Raw genomic sequence first — 16,160 nt, forward strand, 5'->3', positions numbered from 1 at the left:
TTGCCCTTCAAAGTTTTGCAGAAAATTAGTCTATTTGTTCAATTGTTACAATTTGGATGGTTTACGATGTGTGCAGAAGATATTCGATCCGTACGCAAATATCGCACGATTAAGTTAGTGTTGGCACACAAACTAAACTAAAAAAAGAAACGGTTTTAAGCAAACATTGGGCCAAAATTAATGTGAAGGTATTTGTTTATGAACAGATGTGTTTAGTTTTGTGTGTTTGCCAGGGACTGACGATGTGAAGCATTTGATAATTTATTAAATGGTGCAACGCGTGGCTGATGTTTAATTTGACTAATATCACACATTCGATGATGAATTCCAATTTCCTTTCGACGCTCAGTCAAGAGCTTCTTTTTAAATTTTCTTTCGGGTTAAATTTCTCACGGAAATTCATATCTGCCAGCTCCGATATAGATTCATCTTTTTTTTTCATTCAACGTCCGATCGTTTTTTTTTGAGCTCTTGCTAGATAGCGAATTTAATTTAAAATTATGAAAATTGTCAATGTGTCGTCGGTTTGGTGACTCCACATACGTATTTGTCCGACTTGAACAATATTTTGATGATTATTCTTCTAACTGTGTTGTATAAAGACCTAGTTGACCCCATATGCCATTTTTTTCCTCAATCGTTTCGTTCTTGTCAACTTTTATTCATTCATTCATATCAAATCTACGTGTGCCAGCTATATGTGTCTTAAAAAATGATCTTATACATTTTCACACAATGTAAAAACGACAACTCACGCACAGAAGATTATCAAGATTAATGTTTACTTTGTTTACATATTGCAAGGAAATTTGCGGTTGCAAAAATGGTTTTACGAATTGATTACAAAAAATTTACACATAACACAATCACAACTGTTGGCTCACTGTTTTCTTTCAAGTTAGTAACACAAAGTCCATCACAAATACGGAATTGGTCGCACTGAATGTTTATCAATATAGTTTTTTAATTGCAAATTCATTTAATAAATAATAAATTGAAGCACAAATTGCGCAAAAAAAAGGACGTAGAAAACGATAGACGACGCGAACACACACAAAAAAGTGAGAAAAAAACAGGGAAAAATCTAATCTGAACAGGAAGAAGTAAAACGCAAGCAAAGTGGAATGTATATTGTTTTGTTTGAAAATTTAAATAATGGCATACATTTTAACGGTGGCGTCAACGGGACCGTTGGTACACGATTCGATATAGTGTGCAATATTTGTGCCATTCATTTTGCATTTCGCTTTTTTATCAGAGTTTTGATATCGGAGCGCTTCATTTGAAGAAGATCGTTTCCGTGCTAATCGGCCCCGATGCATCACACTGAAACGGCATGAATGATTTATGACCAAATATGGAATGGCTGAAATATTGCCAGAAAATTGAGTATGTCTTTCGATGTTGAAATTCATATGCACACATCTGTTTGCCAAATATATTGAACGTATGTCACCGTATGGATTCGTTCTTATTTCGATTGCATCCGATGAAAATGTGCGCGGCATATTGTGTGGCACTGTCTGTACTTGTATGTATTACATGGCAATGGTATACACAGTTTTGCCGAAAAAAAGGTGATACGGTTCGATGTTTGATGTTGGTTGCGAAAAGCAAACGAAGGAGAATCGAAAAGCAATTATTCCGATTATTTGTTCAAATGTGAAAAACGATGGACGCATGCCACTCTTCCATTATTTAGGTCATATCAATTATACATTACATGAACACTCCCTGTCGAACTGTTACTGCTGCTACTGCCTGCGTCTACCTATGACCAAAGTTAGATATCATTTATAATCGATAGTGAATTTGCGGTTGCGAACAATAAATCGTTCTAATTATGCACTGAACTGATCACTGTCTCTATGCCATAGACTGTACTGGGGTGGTTATTGATGAACATTTGGCAAATTTCACCAGAAAAAAAAATGTCACTTTAAATGTCGAAGATTAATGAAATGTGCCTGTTTGAAATCTGTCACATGCATAATATCACCATTCAGATGCTACTTTTTGTCTCTATCTGCATCTCTATATCTCTCTTTCTGTCGCTTCATGCAGTTTCAGCTTTTGTTTTCTTTCACTGCGTTCGATTCATTCATCGAAAATGAAAATGACAACAACGAAAAATAGAAAGAAAAACCAATAATTGTATTCAAAACGATCTATCTACGAAAAGCAAGCTGTCGGCATGATTGTTGGCTCATTCCAAAGAATGAAGTGAAAACACACAGAAAAAGACACAACAAATCAAAAGTAGAACACTTCGAACTGTATAACGATATGGAATCAGTGTGAGAGTCATTATCATATTTGTAGCAGCTAAACTGCCTTGTCAAGTCCATTTCCACAGTATTTGGTTTGATTTATCAATTGAAGAATGGCGCGCTCACACGCTTGCTTATTGCCGGTGCCTCTTTCGCACAATCCATCGAAATGAAATTGTATTCAACAACTAAGTAGTAAAAGTGGATTGCGAAACGTGATCAACATTGCAAGGCGCCAAGGGTCGATCGAATGAGCACCTCTCCATCGATCGAATGCGACAAAAAAAAAATTACTATACAATTTGATTAACTTGATAGATAGTGCATACAATTTTAAGTAAACATTCTGTTTTCCTAATCACGGGTGATGTGTCATGATGTCATGTTACTTCAATTAAACGCCAACGGTAAGATTTGATCAATTTATTGCTTATTCCGAAGAAATGCAATAAAACTGTAAACATCGTCAAAAATCTGAAACTGAAAGCGAAAAAAAAAAAACGTCACGATTATCGATTGATTTTGGGCCAACAGATGCACGTCAACTTTCTACGAAAAACTATATTTATTGAATGACGCGTCAGTTTACTAACAATCCATTTCGAATGCTATTCGTAAGAACTGTTCAATTAATATCGAGAAAAAAAAACCAGCGAACAACACGAGAACGAATTAAATAACAACAACAACAGAAAAAAATACACGCCGTCGAAGCGATAAAGTTGTGCCGACAACAGCAATCTGATCAGCGAACTGTGGTCATGCTCACTTTAAATGGAACGTTTTTTTTTGTCGAACTTTCAGCCCCATAATAGAACGGGAATGAGAACAAGATGGAAAGAGAGGGAGAGATAGAGAGAGAGAGAGAGAGACGGAGAGATAGACAGCGACGATCAACCGGCTTTTGTTTATCGCATATTGCATTTGGTTGCATTGTGCAACCGTTCACAAAGCGACAAAAATCAATGAATCCGCATCAAGCGAACAGGCAATTTTGATAACAATTCCAACCGAAGCGAGTGTATTATCGATCCGTCATCACGAATACGTGCATGCGGTGACGATATAAATTTTTACTGCACACTGTATCGAAAGCGCTGAAAAAGCGCCAAAACTCCGACTGAATAAATATTTATCGTAAAATGAAACATTCATTTCAGTCGCAAATGCAACGCCGGTTTTTACTCAATTTCACTCTCTCTCCCTGTCTCGCTCTCTCTGGTCGTGCGTGCTATGTGTCTCTGTCGCATGTTCACGTTTTGTATATAAAATTATATTTTGTCGTGGCATTTGCCGGTGTGAGCGCTCGCGCGCGCTCACTCGTTAAACGTGTGTAACGTATGCAGCAGCATGGATCCGGTCGATTCCCCTCTCCGTTGCGTCCCCTGAATTCCGTCGAAACTGAAAGCGAATCCGAATATACCGAACAGAGAAGAAAAAAAAACCATATATGTCTATGCGTACCGATGTATGTTTTGCCTAACGTACGGCTCTCGTCTCTCCAGCCATTGGATTTGATTCCTAAAATTTTCAATGAAACATTACACGATTCAATTGCGTGTACATATATCGAAAATTGCACCACATCACGAAATTGTTTGCCATAAATTGTGAAATATTTTGCGATCAATTCGAGTTCTCGAAAATCAAATTTAATGGATTGGAGCGTAATGAATGCGTCACGACTGCATTTCGTTAGGAAAGGTTGCGGTTCCGTGCGGCAACAACGCCTAAACACCGACAATCACACATATACACAAACACACACCAAATGTATGTATGAAACGAAATGAATAGCATGTGACTCGACTCTATATACGAGTAGCCTACGCGAGTAATGCCGACATCACCGTTGCCATCATCATCATCGCCGCGCAATCCAACGTGGATTTTATCGGCATTTTCTATGTACACTTATATAATTATGTAGAATTATGTGAGACGATCGCGCGTGTATGTCGATTTGCACATGGCACAAATACACTTGTACAGCGGAAAACGCGACATACACTTACACATATCGCGCCAACACATGCAACACGCTTGCCGTGGGAATCACGCAGAACAAAACGACCAACTCTTTTTCTCTCTCTCACTCTCTTCTCCGGTTAGAGAGCGTTTCGATTTTTTTTTTCTGTCTTTAATTCTTAACACTTTCGCAATTGGATTTCAAACGAGAAAGTATTTCGGGGCCTTTCTTTACAGAGACAAACTAACCGGTAATTCGATTAAATTCCATTGCATACGCTATGATAAGCCGCCCCGAAAAAATACTAACACTGATAAGAACACTGGCTCCAAGCACTAATCGATCTAGTTTTTTTTTTTTTTGGCAAAAGTCAACATATATTCAAGAGTAGTAGCAAAAACCACTTTAGAAAGAGATTTGTATCCGAGTGTAGATTTATCAATTATTAATCAGCTTGAACGTTCTGATTCGATGTAATTTGCCAAAGTTTGCGTTTCGATGTGGCACAGATATACATCAACCGTGGACGTCGTTGGAAATCGATTGAAACCAATTTGAAAATAATGACACACGACTCGAGAATCTTCATTGTTCACGAGTGCCAAATGTGAGACATCAAAAAGCCATTTGCACCGATCATAAATCAAGTACGAATAATCTGATTTACCATTCATAAACGCTTCCCTCTAGCACACCAAATGGTAAAAGGTCCTATACTGCTATTACTACTGCCATCCATCGACCGATCTACTACATCCCTTGCAAATAAAAAAAAAAACATTGCGATTCAGTGAGCGAAAATGGGCATGAATTAGAGTATCAATTAATTAAGTATTGAAGTAATGTGCGAGATAAACGGTGCAAAATGCCGCGCGCATTCATAACAGCATAACATCCGAGCGCAGTCAATATGAATATATATTTTTGTCAGTCTCGTGTTCTGCAACTCTTTCACGTATCCACTGTGTACGACTGTCTCTCATCATTCGATGAACTTTTGCACATTTTATCGGCACAAACCATAAATGAAAGTATGTGCACAATGTACAATTGAGTAAATGCCGCATTCACTGGTCCCCTTATCGCAATCACACAATCCAGTAAATTCGGTTTTACGCGCTTTACGTTCCCAAGCCGTGTATGTGGCGTTGGATTTTTGCGCGTGTTAAACATCGTAGTGTCGATATAGTTCGGGCGTTCAAAGATTCTTGTTACCAAGTCTGAGTTTATAAGCACGAAAACTGTACACAATACATACAGCACACACACACACACAAACACAGGCGCACAATTCGCGAACGAAATTTTGTGCACATGAAATTTGTGTCTGAGAGAAAGAAAGGGAAGAAAGAGACAGACAAAAACCAACACCACCGACATTGGTATTAACAATCTAATTAAAATTTGTTTTTGCCAAAAAAATGAAGAAGAAAACGCATGAAGAACATAAAAAAGTCGGATTTTGTATAGGAAACATTTCGGGAAGTGTTTTGGTTTTTCAACCGGATTCGGTTCACAACACACGCTTTGATAGATACAGCTTGATCAGTTTACTATACGCAGTTCTAACTTCACCGAAAAGAACCAGAGGTAGAGCAAGGGAAAAAATGAAGAACGAGCAGCATATTTGGCCGATTCCGATCCGATACGACAACGACGACACTAAAAACATAAAAAAATTCTACAACATCGTCGTTAGCTGCTTATCCAATTCGAATCGAATGGAATGGACGCGTTGGTTCTTGTGTAGGTAAAGAGTACAACGTTGATTCCACAAAATTTTACCAAATACAAACAGCCATAAATAATTTACTTATATCTTGAAGAAGTCGTATGTCTGCTATGTGTTTTAGCAAGAGAGAGAGAGAGAGAGAGAGCTCGAATGAAGCATTCGATGATCTAATGGTGTGTTGAGCGGCGCGTGTGGGGCATTCAGAGTTCTTTATACTCGTTCGATCTATATATTTATGAACCGCTCTGTACATACCGGCTGACTGTACATAAATGCTAACATGTGCATACATTCCAACTACAGACGAAGCGATTGCCTCTTTCTCGTTTCGATTCTCTCTCTCTCTCTCTCTCTCTTTCCGTCCGTTTTGCTCACTCGGAATCGAGCGCGCTCTCTGGTATCAGTGGATGCAGAGGAGAAGTTCGAAACCAACAGAAAAAAAAATTGCGTTGCGTGTTATATTCACAGAGCAGAGTAGCAACAGCAGCAGCGTCTGTACAATTTAGAGAGAGGCTCGCTTTTTCATTCTTTTGCTACGTGGCTCTGTATGTATTCCGTTGGTGTACATAAGCGGCACAGCACACCGCAACTCACTTCCCCGCATCCAGAGTCACAACAGCCGCAGCGGCATGCCGATAGTACTGTGTGCCGTACATAAGGGCCGTTTCGTCGCAAACACACACACACACCATCACCAGCACACAGCACGGTACAAACGGCCAACATGGAATGTCGGTTTGCGGCAAAACGTGTCTGCGTCAACGGCAAAAATTGGTTGATTTCAGAAGTTGGCTTAGCTGTCTCACAAAGTATTCACAAGTTAGTCGTAATTCAGGTCGCAACAAAAGGGGCAGTATCGCGGTAATCTGTGCGTTAAAACAGCTACATCTCAGAAGAAAAAAAATCATTTAGCAAGAAAAATTCCAATCAATTTGAATTTGATCATCATTCAATTCACTTCTTCTCAAAACAATAATTCTTATTTGTTTTGATTCAGAATTAAAGGAAACACGAAAAAAAAAAATTATTTCATCGAGCTAAAAATTTAATCAGATTTATTATCAACATTTTTTTACGCGATAGTAAATTCTTTTCCATTCAGATAAAATAACAAGTGTGAAATATTTTGGAAATTAATTTTTTCTCCAATACGAAACAATTTAAAAGAGAAATTTTTTTCAATAAAATTTTTTTTTCCACCATAAAAATTAAAGTTAGTCGAGAGAGTGAGTCCTGTTTTTTCCATTTTGATTTGCGAAACATTCAAAATCAACTCTTCGCTTCGCCAGTCGACACAGATTGTGAGCATTGGTTACACAGTAGAAAATACCGTAATAGATCAATGCATTTACCAGAAAAGCAGTTGATGTCGCCTTTTTTTGTCGATCGAATTGCGGTACAATTGAGAACGGAAAAAAATCCCAGGAACATATGAACCAGTGAAATTTTGCAGAGCAAGTTTAAAGCAAGTTACAAAAAAAAAGGTGTTGAAAAGTTTAAACACGTATACAAGACCAAGTTAAAACTGTTGAAAAAAAAAACTATTGAATTCCATGTGTGAGCAAAAAAAAAAAAACATTTGTTAAAAGTGTTCAAAGCTGAAAAAAAAAACTGAACTGTTACATTATTGTGTGTTCGAGACGCAGATCGAGAGATACAGCGAAAAATATTCGAGACGAATAAAAAAATAATAGTTGATTGAAGCAAGTTCTCTACAAGAGAGTCAACACAGTTGGAATAAGGCACAGGTAATTCAGTAATATTATCATTTCACATAACAGAAATTCTCTGTCATGGAAAATAAATATTTAAAGAGTGTGTAAAATTAAAACGCAACGTAAATTTTCATCATCCACACAAGTGAAGAGAACGAAATAACAACAACAGTGTTTAGTTGCCCTTATTTCGGCCGGCATTCGATAACATATTTTTTCGCGCGAGGGTCGATAATAATTTGTTAATAATTTATAAAACAAACAAACGGAAATTTGCAAAGAAAAAAAAATTCTCGATTAGAATAAGGATTTGACACACCAACAATTACATACAATCATAGGCAACACTATGATAACATTATCTCGTGTACTTTCGCTCAACAGATGTTAGAGTGCGTACTGTTTCTACTCTTTTTTCTTTCTTTTTCCACTTTAATATTCTTTTCGTGGTAGAACAGTAACGTGAAAAATAAGCATATAATTTCCCGTTTGGACCATTAAAAAAGCAATTTATTTTGGCTTGTCTCTGGATTGAAAAAAAAAAATTACGACGCGTGTTGTGATACTGTGTGTAAGAGTGTGCGTTTGTGCCTGTGCGTCGTCTCGCGAGTGTACGTGTCTATTTTTCTGCTACATTTATTACGTTTGCCAAAGGGCAATAATAGTTCGGTGTGTAAATGGGATTTCAATTCATCATTGATATTTGCCACAAGTGCGCACTGTGAACGGAACATACGTGGCACTGCGGCCCCGTACTGTTCTGGTTCGCTCTGCTGATATTCGTGGAATCAATTTTTCGTTTGGTGTTTTTTTTTTCACTTCTTTTCTTCTTCTTTTAAATGAAAATTTTCGACTTGTTCATTCTTGCATTGTGACTTTTGGTGAGCACGCTCTCTCTCTCTCTCTCTCTCTCTTTCCGTCTCTTGGTGTATGTGTATCTGTGTGCTGAATGCTGACAGTGATGTGAAAGAGTAAAAATGTAGGGAAAAAAAGTGATGCGGCATTGGGTTTTGCTGTTCCTTTCTCTTTTTCTCTCTCTCTCTCTCTCACGCGAACTGATCGATATTCTCGACTGCGCTCCGACTATCTAATTGCCGTTATGCACATTTATTTGAGTGAAGAAAAGAATATAAAAAAAAATGTATGCACACACAACGAAATGCTCAACCAATCGTATAGAAAATTACTAAAGTGTCTATAGATCACCGACAGACCCAGCACAATTCTTATTCAGTCGTTGCAATATGTTCGCTTTCACAATATGTGCAAATACAATAATTGCGTGCGGTTTCATTCACTATTTTATCGGTTGTTCCGTTTTGCGCATTCTTGCGAAATACACGATCGGCACCGCACATCTGAAAACAGCCCAACCACACACACACTCTCTTTTATATAGAATTATAAAATAAAATCATATTTTCAGGCGATGAGTGAACTTCGGAACGCAAAACAAAAACGCAGTGGCTTCCTTTCCTTTTGCTTTTAACTCATATATAACGGCACAATATTTTTTTTTTCTTTTCGGCAATATTCCCTGTGAAATTTTTGAATTGCTTCGAAGTACATAAAATTTATTACTCACACGGCCCATTTCAAATTGCCATGTAAATTGCTTCCCTTCGTCAAAGCGTGCACACAACAGACAACACCGAGAATCGAAAGTCAAAGTTCACTTCGACCAATATATACGCGTCGTTTTCGAGCGCAATTTTTGCCTTTGTGCTAGATTTATATCGCTGTTGTTGCGTTGTTGCTGCTGTTGCTACTAGTGCGGCCGTATAAAAAAGAGCACAAACTATGCATATCCGACAATCGGCTTGCAAATATTATTATAAGTAGTTTACGATCTGGCACTGCCGATGTAGAGCACGTTCAAAGCAACGATTAAAAATCAATGAATATGAAATAATAAAATAAAAAAATATTTGTGGCTATATTTGAAGCGAATACTGCCGGTAGTTGTCGATTCAATGTTATTAATAATATGTTCTCGCACATATATACACATTTACTCATTCGACGCGCCAGAAAAAAGAAAATAAACAAAACAATGCACGGGCAGAAAGCGGCAGGAGAGAGGAGTAAAACAAAAATGAAAAAAAATAAGAAATAAAAACAACGAAAAAGAAGAAGTGTAGAGGAGAGCAAACGCGAGAGAGAGAGAGGAGAAAAGCACACACAACACTCAATTCAGCCGGCAATATGACGTGCAACGTGCATGAAAACCGCTTTTTGCCACATTTATTATACATTCACATCGTTAATTCTCTTTTGTTGTGGTTGTCTCGCTCTTGCCATCGCCCACAAATCGAAGCGACTCTGTATGGAGAAGCGCGCACACACGATGATGCGCGACGGAGAGAGAGAGAGAGAGCGAGCGAGCGAATGTGAGAGTACGCGCAATAAAATGCCATAACACACGATGAGTAAACATACAAATGCTTCGCTTTGCAATAATACAACAATTGAAGTATTATTTGTTCATTTTCTAAGCACCAACACTGACACCGTCTCATGATGGTGTGCGATGTCGATTACCAACGACGACGATGATGACGACGTTACGGCGACCAGGGTTAAAATCGTCAAATCGACAATAATAATAAACAATGAGACGAAAATCGTTGTGAAATTGGCAAATAAAATGTAATACATAAGCAAGCGCATTTTTAAGCCGACACACTGAACAAAAATAGAAAAAGAAAAAAACACAAGAATCTCCAGGGAAAAAAGTTGTTTCGATGAAGGAAGCGCATAACTCATTCTAACATTTGCACAAGTGTATCATGTTCAAGTGCGGCTGCATGAGTCGTATATATTAAATTACGTCGATAAAATGGGAAAAGGTGTGTTATTCAACGGTCTCTCACTCGGCCAATATGGAATTCTTGCACCGCATTCCTCCCTCACTTCATACATCATTGATGAAAAGATGAATTCTAAACTTTGTTCATTGTTCGCCAATTCACTAGAAATCGACGAATTAGCAACTCTATGTGTTTTGCTTGCTACCACTATTTATTGTGTATGCGTACGCGCGGTATTTGTCCAAGTGTGTCGCTGTGTGTGTGTGTGTGTGCTGGTTTGTTGCCAATGAATTGGTGTTAATCATCATTTAATAGATACTCCACAACCTCGCCAGCCACCACACAATTTCCAGCCATTTCTGGCTCTGGCAAACGGAATTATCAAATGTGAACATTGGAAAAATTGGAACTAATTTAAGGCAATTTTCTGCTTTTCCTTTGATTTATTTTGTATGAGTTGAGTGTTCCGCGTCCGAGCCGCACAATTTTAATCAATCGCCTCTTAATCTTCATATTGCTTCATATTTCATGAGGCGAACGAATGCCGCCCTGTGATTCATACCAAACCTTATAGAAACGACAAGAACATTTTGCTGTGTTTCTTATTTGCGTTCAACCGATTTTTATTTCATCACATTGTGTATATAATATTCGGGTAAGCGTCGTTCATTCGCTCGTTCGCCCGGTCGCTTGCTCTGTTTTATATTGTACTACGATTTCCTATATATGCGAGACTATATCGACAGTAGAAAATAAAACGCACAATACCGGTGTCTGGCATTATAGCTCTGCATAGACATAAGCACTTCTATAGGCATAACGAAAATGGAAATTTTTCGCTACGTTATAATGTTTTCGAAAGCGCTACAGGTTTTTCCACTCGCATCAGACTGACATCTTTGTTGTTGGTGGATGTTAATGCGCATTTCATATCCAAATAATACGACCGCTGTTGTTACTGCTGCTGTCATTGTTGTCAAAGCACCTAGAATTTCGGTTCAGTCTTTCAGTGTACCGCATTTGTGTCGTGTTTTTATTGAATACAAAAAATTCATTCCACCCACAAATGTTTCAGTGTTCTTCTTCACTTTGATTTAATCACATTTAAACACTATAATAAATGATGGATTTTTCACTCGATTATCTTATTCATCAAGTTGAATTCCGTCTAGCAACTGTGCATTTTAAAATTCCATGAATTAAAAAAAGAAGAAAAAAAAACGGTATTTATTGCGTTCGATTTTCCCGATGAGTTTATTCAAGTAGGTTTTTGAACAATATTAAACGCCCAATACCCATTCTGTAGCGGTCAATTGCGTTTTTGTTTGTGTGATTTGTTTGCGTGATGAATTCGTTCAAACAGAAGAAAGAAATATAATCGAATTCGATATTGAAGCAGCGGCAAAACATACAATACAATTGTTTAGTTTCAATAGAGATCCAACGTCTGTGCTATGGTCGCATCCAATTTAGAACCAGAACGTTTAACTGTTTTCTATTGTCGTGCGCGTCTCACACAATGGCAAAGGCATACACATAACAATAGGCATAGTGATAATGGGATGATGACAGAGTCGCACGAACGTACAATGCGAAACGACGACGATGATGACGACGACGACGTCGATGAGCGAAAGAGAAAGTCCTATGCTAAGTAAGCAACAACAATACCGCAAAAATGCAATAGAGCACTGTGAATGTGCACTGCACTGCACTGTCCATCTTAATTACGAGATTCTTGCCTCGAGCGAAACGAGCAATAAAAAACACACAAATATTTTTCTATGTAAATTTAGCACAAAGAATTTCGCTCTTTGGAATTCTCGGCCCTGTGTTTTTATGTGCATTTTCTGCTGTGTGTGTGTATGTGTGCGCTCGCTTTGTTTGTCTTTATTTGACTTGGCACTTTTCGTGTGAGTTATCGTGTAGTGGTTTGTTGGCAGCGGTTGGCAGTGCGACAAAAAAAACTACAATCTTTCTTCGTTTGTTTGGTGCTGCGTTTTTTTCTCCTCCTCTCTCCTTCTCTCTCTTTCTCGACGCTCAGTTATTTCATTTGCATAAAGAGTGTATCGTATTGAATTTCGCTGCAGGTCGCGTAATTTTAGCTTGAACTTCGTTTGGACGAAAATTCTCAATTAATGAGGCGTTTTGTTACAAACGTTTCTGGATAATTTGCGCTTTGCTATTGAATTCGCTTTTTTTCCTCTTTCTGTTGTTGATGTTTTACTTCATTATTTGTTTATGTAGTAGACACGATAAATTTTCGATTTTTACAATTCGACAAAAAAAAAAAATCCGTAAACAAACGGACAGAACTGCGATCGATCGCAGTGCATTTGAGAGAAGAGCGTAAAGTGTTTTAGCATTTCTAGCTGCTACAAATTAGCTAATACGGGAGAAGAGGCAAGCATCGCTCAATTCATAAAAGTGTTGATTTTTTTTCGGTCAAGGTAAATAAACGATGTGCGCTCGCGTAGTAACCAGAAATGAGTGTGACTGATTCCGGCACACACACACAGTTTGCCATTGACGCAAAGTATGTTCGGCGAAAATCGCCATTAAGACGTATCAATTACAAAATAATGAAGACGAATGAGTTGTGTTATATGACTTTAAAAGTATTAGCTTGTAGAAGATCCCACGAATCGCAATCAGTTTCAGTGTGGTCTTTTCAATGATACAGTGAATCCGATTTGTTGCGTTGGTTCTAGGAATTCTCACTTTGGTTAGTTGCTGTGTGCTTGTACCGTCGCCTTCGCCACCGCCACCGCCGCTGCTGTCGTCGCACAGAGCTTAGCAAATTAGACACTCCGTGTGCAAATTCTTTGATGGGCGTAATAATAATACACTCAGTTATTATTTACGGAAATCGGTGACATTCAATTGACATTTAGGATTTTTATCGTATGCGTTGTTTTCCGTTTTCCCATGGAATGCACAAGTGCAGCTAACGGTTTCTCATTTCAATTCACGTAATTCGAGTCAAAATCAAATACGCTAGCCAGAAAATCAAAACACTTTATGAATGTCGAAACGAAGAAACACCAAAAATTTCGATGCACAAAAATATTTTCGTATGCATTCGATCCATGCACAAGAGTTTCGTATTCGGAATACGCACGTCTGTAGCCAGAAATTTACAATTTCTGCAGATTTTTGCGCGTGAAAACGGAGCCAAAACACAAAAACCAGCGTCGTAAGCAAATTAGCCACTTTTTTGCCGCTGCTGCTGCTGGCTTTGTTTTTGTTTATCGACTTCACGTTCAGTCGACACTCGGGTTTGCTTCGTTTTTTGTTTGTGTGTGTGTGTGTGTATGCGTGCCGAGTATTTGGAACAATTTCGAACGTAGACGACGACGACGGCAATAAAAAGCGGCACTCACAATACACCGTTTGTTTACGGCCACTGAACGACAATGTAATAGCAATTATGTTTTCTCTTTTCATTCTCGCCGCGGACATGGTCCAATCCAAATAGTAAAGTAATGTGCAGAATGCGAGCAAAAGATGATACAGAAAAAAACGGCACTCACCAATGGTGTATGGCTTCCAGAAAAGTGGAATATGAATTTTTTTCAATCTCTTCTGCTTTTTTTCTCTTCAAATATTTTCCGTTTTGTTTGGTTGTCTTCAGTTTCATATTCGTGTCGGGATTTGTGTGCAACTGAATTAGCGCATAGTATTACCACTTGCTGTTGAACGGCAACAACAATGCCGACAGAGAAAAAAAAAATCCATATTTCGTCCGCCACTTTGTAATTCGTATAAGTACGTATAATTTCATTTAAACGAATCTGATTCCAATTCGTTGGATTCATTTTTATTTAATGCCTTCAAAGTTGGAAAACTCGGTGGCGACACTTTTTTTTTGTGTGTGTTAATACGCGTGCAGGCACACTATGGGCTTGATTTTTGTTCTATGCAACAGTACCACACATCGAATGGAGGCAACGACGACAAAAATGCACGAAAAAGGAAGAGGCACAGCATATATGAGCAAGTAAAATGAGACAATTCGTCTTCAAACAAATAAGAACCAAGTCGGTTTTTTTCCGTCCGCAGTTTTGCTTAAATTGAATTACAAAGACAATTAATAAGCGTTGAACGTTGTCTTTTTTGAATTTTCAAACCATTGCTTGTGCCTGTGTGTGTGTGTGTTTGGACAAAAGTTGTGTTTGTTGCTAACTCGAACCATAGACAATGCGGTACAAAGCAAACAAGCATTTTGGCATTTCTTTCATTCGACTTAGTTAGAAAAAGCAACACGACCGATTCGGGAAAGAGCAAGAAGAAGCGATCTATTGTTCGCACAGACACGCCACACACTGGCGAAAGCAACAGAGATGTGAGAGTGAAAGAGAAGATTTCTTCCGCGCGAAATAATGCAGACAGCCGGCAGCGCTTACAAAGGGACCTTCTTTTTTAATTGTCTTGTTTGATGTTTCGTGTGTGCTGTGATGCGTGGAATGAGAAGCAGGATATGCTCTCGAAAAATTTTCTCTGTCATTTTAATTTACACAAATCAATGGAAAAATGAGACACAAAGTACACGACAAGAAAGGTACACACGAAGAAAAAAGAAGAAGAAATAAAACAAGAATTTGCGCTTCAGGTAGGCAAAGCGAAAGATAAAGAGAAAGAAAAAAAAAATTCGTTTCGAAAATTGTCTCCTTTCTTTAGAAAAATGGATTGACGCAATTTTCAGTGTATGTCATACTGAACCGAATATCATTTTGCACTAGCAACCCAATTACCTATAACATCTGGCCGAAAGTGAATTGATGAGAATAAGAAATACAATCGCAAATCAGTGCACATCTGTATCGTTTAGGTAATTTTTCGGTCGGCAATCAATTACAACGAAGATGGGAAAATAAGAATTAAGCCTAGTTTTCTTTTAAAATGTTCGATCATTTTGCCTGGAAAAATGAAGTAGAATCCGAAGAAAAGGAGAAAAAAAAGAGAATGAATCAAATCCATTGCTCATGCATTTTGCTCTCTTTTCCGTTATTAATTCTCATTGTTTGGACGATATTGTGTTTGGTGTGACGTGTGCTTGCAATAATCCATAATTGGAAAAATTACGAGATCGGGGAGAGTTCTGTTTTCTTTCTTTTTCACACAATTCTTTGCTACTTCTTCACCAATTACGATTCACTCTGTACTTACATAATGGAAGGAATGTAACGGGTGTGCAACAGTTTTTCGATTTCATTGCATTTTGCCTGTCTCTGCTTCGATCGAGGGGCGACTATGTGTAACAATGAAGTTAGATTCACATTTCACCGAAGAATTTCGAATTTTTATTCACTTTTCAATTCATTGTTTAAATTTGAGCGAAACGTTCAATATCCTATTGGCAAAATAAAAAGCAACCGATTCTTATTTATGAGTTTCTCATACCTCGTAATTTAGGCGGGGATTTCTTTTTTTTTCTCGACTTTTTCGGTGAACCGGATCAATAAAAATGATATACGCACACATTCTACCTTTTATTTGGCTTCATTTGGCAAGCTGATAAATGTCGAACTAAATCGTACTTTCCGACTTAATCGGAATTTCATTTTCTAGTCACTCAAATTTACGACCCGGCAACAGAAGAAAAAATAATTTAAGATCTCTTTTTTCTTCGTTTCTTTTGAAATTGGATTAATGCTCATATCG

The 16,160-nt window shown here is 37.9% G+C and overlaps 1 protein-coding gene across 1 annotated transcript in view; it reads left to right on the plus strand.

Moving 5' to 3' along the window:
- Positions 1–6,770: 6,770 nt before the first annotated feature.
- The window catches only part of LOC129569328 (myc protein), a 55,552-nt gene continuing 46,162 nt past the window's right edge, over positions 6,771–16,160 (plus strand). The window contains exons 1-2 of the mRNA XM_055448066.1: positions 6,771–6,839; positions 7,186–7,719. The gene's annotated coding sequence lies outside the window, so the exon portion shown is untranslated. The remainder of the gene's footprint in view (positions 6,840–7,185; positions 7,720–16,160) is intronic.

This window comes from Sitodiplosis mosellana, unplaced genomic scaffold, assembly GCF_009176505.1.
Source record: "Sitodiplosis mosellana isolate CC-2019 unplaced genomic scaffold, AAFC_SMos_1.0 Smas_scaffold_30, whole genome shotgun sequence".
Lineage (NCBI taxonomy): Eukaryota > Metazoa > Arthropoda > Insecta > Diptera > Cecidomyiidae > Sitodiplosis > Sitodiplosis mosellana.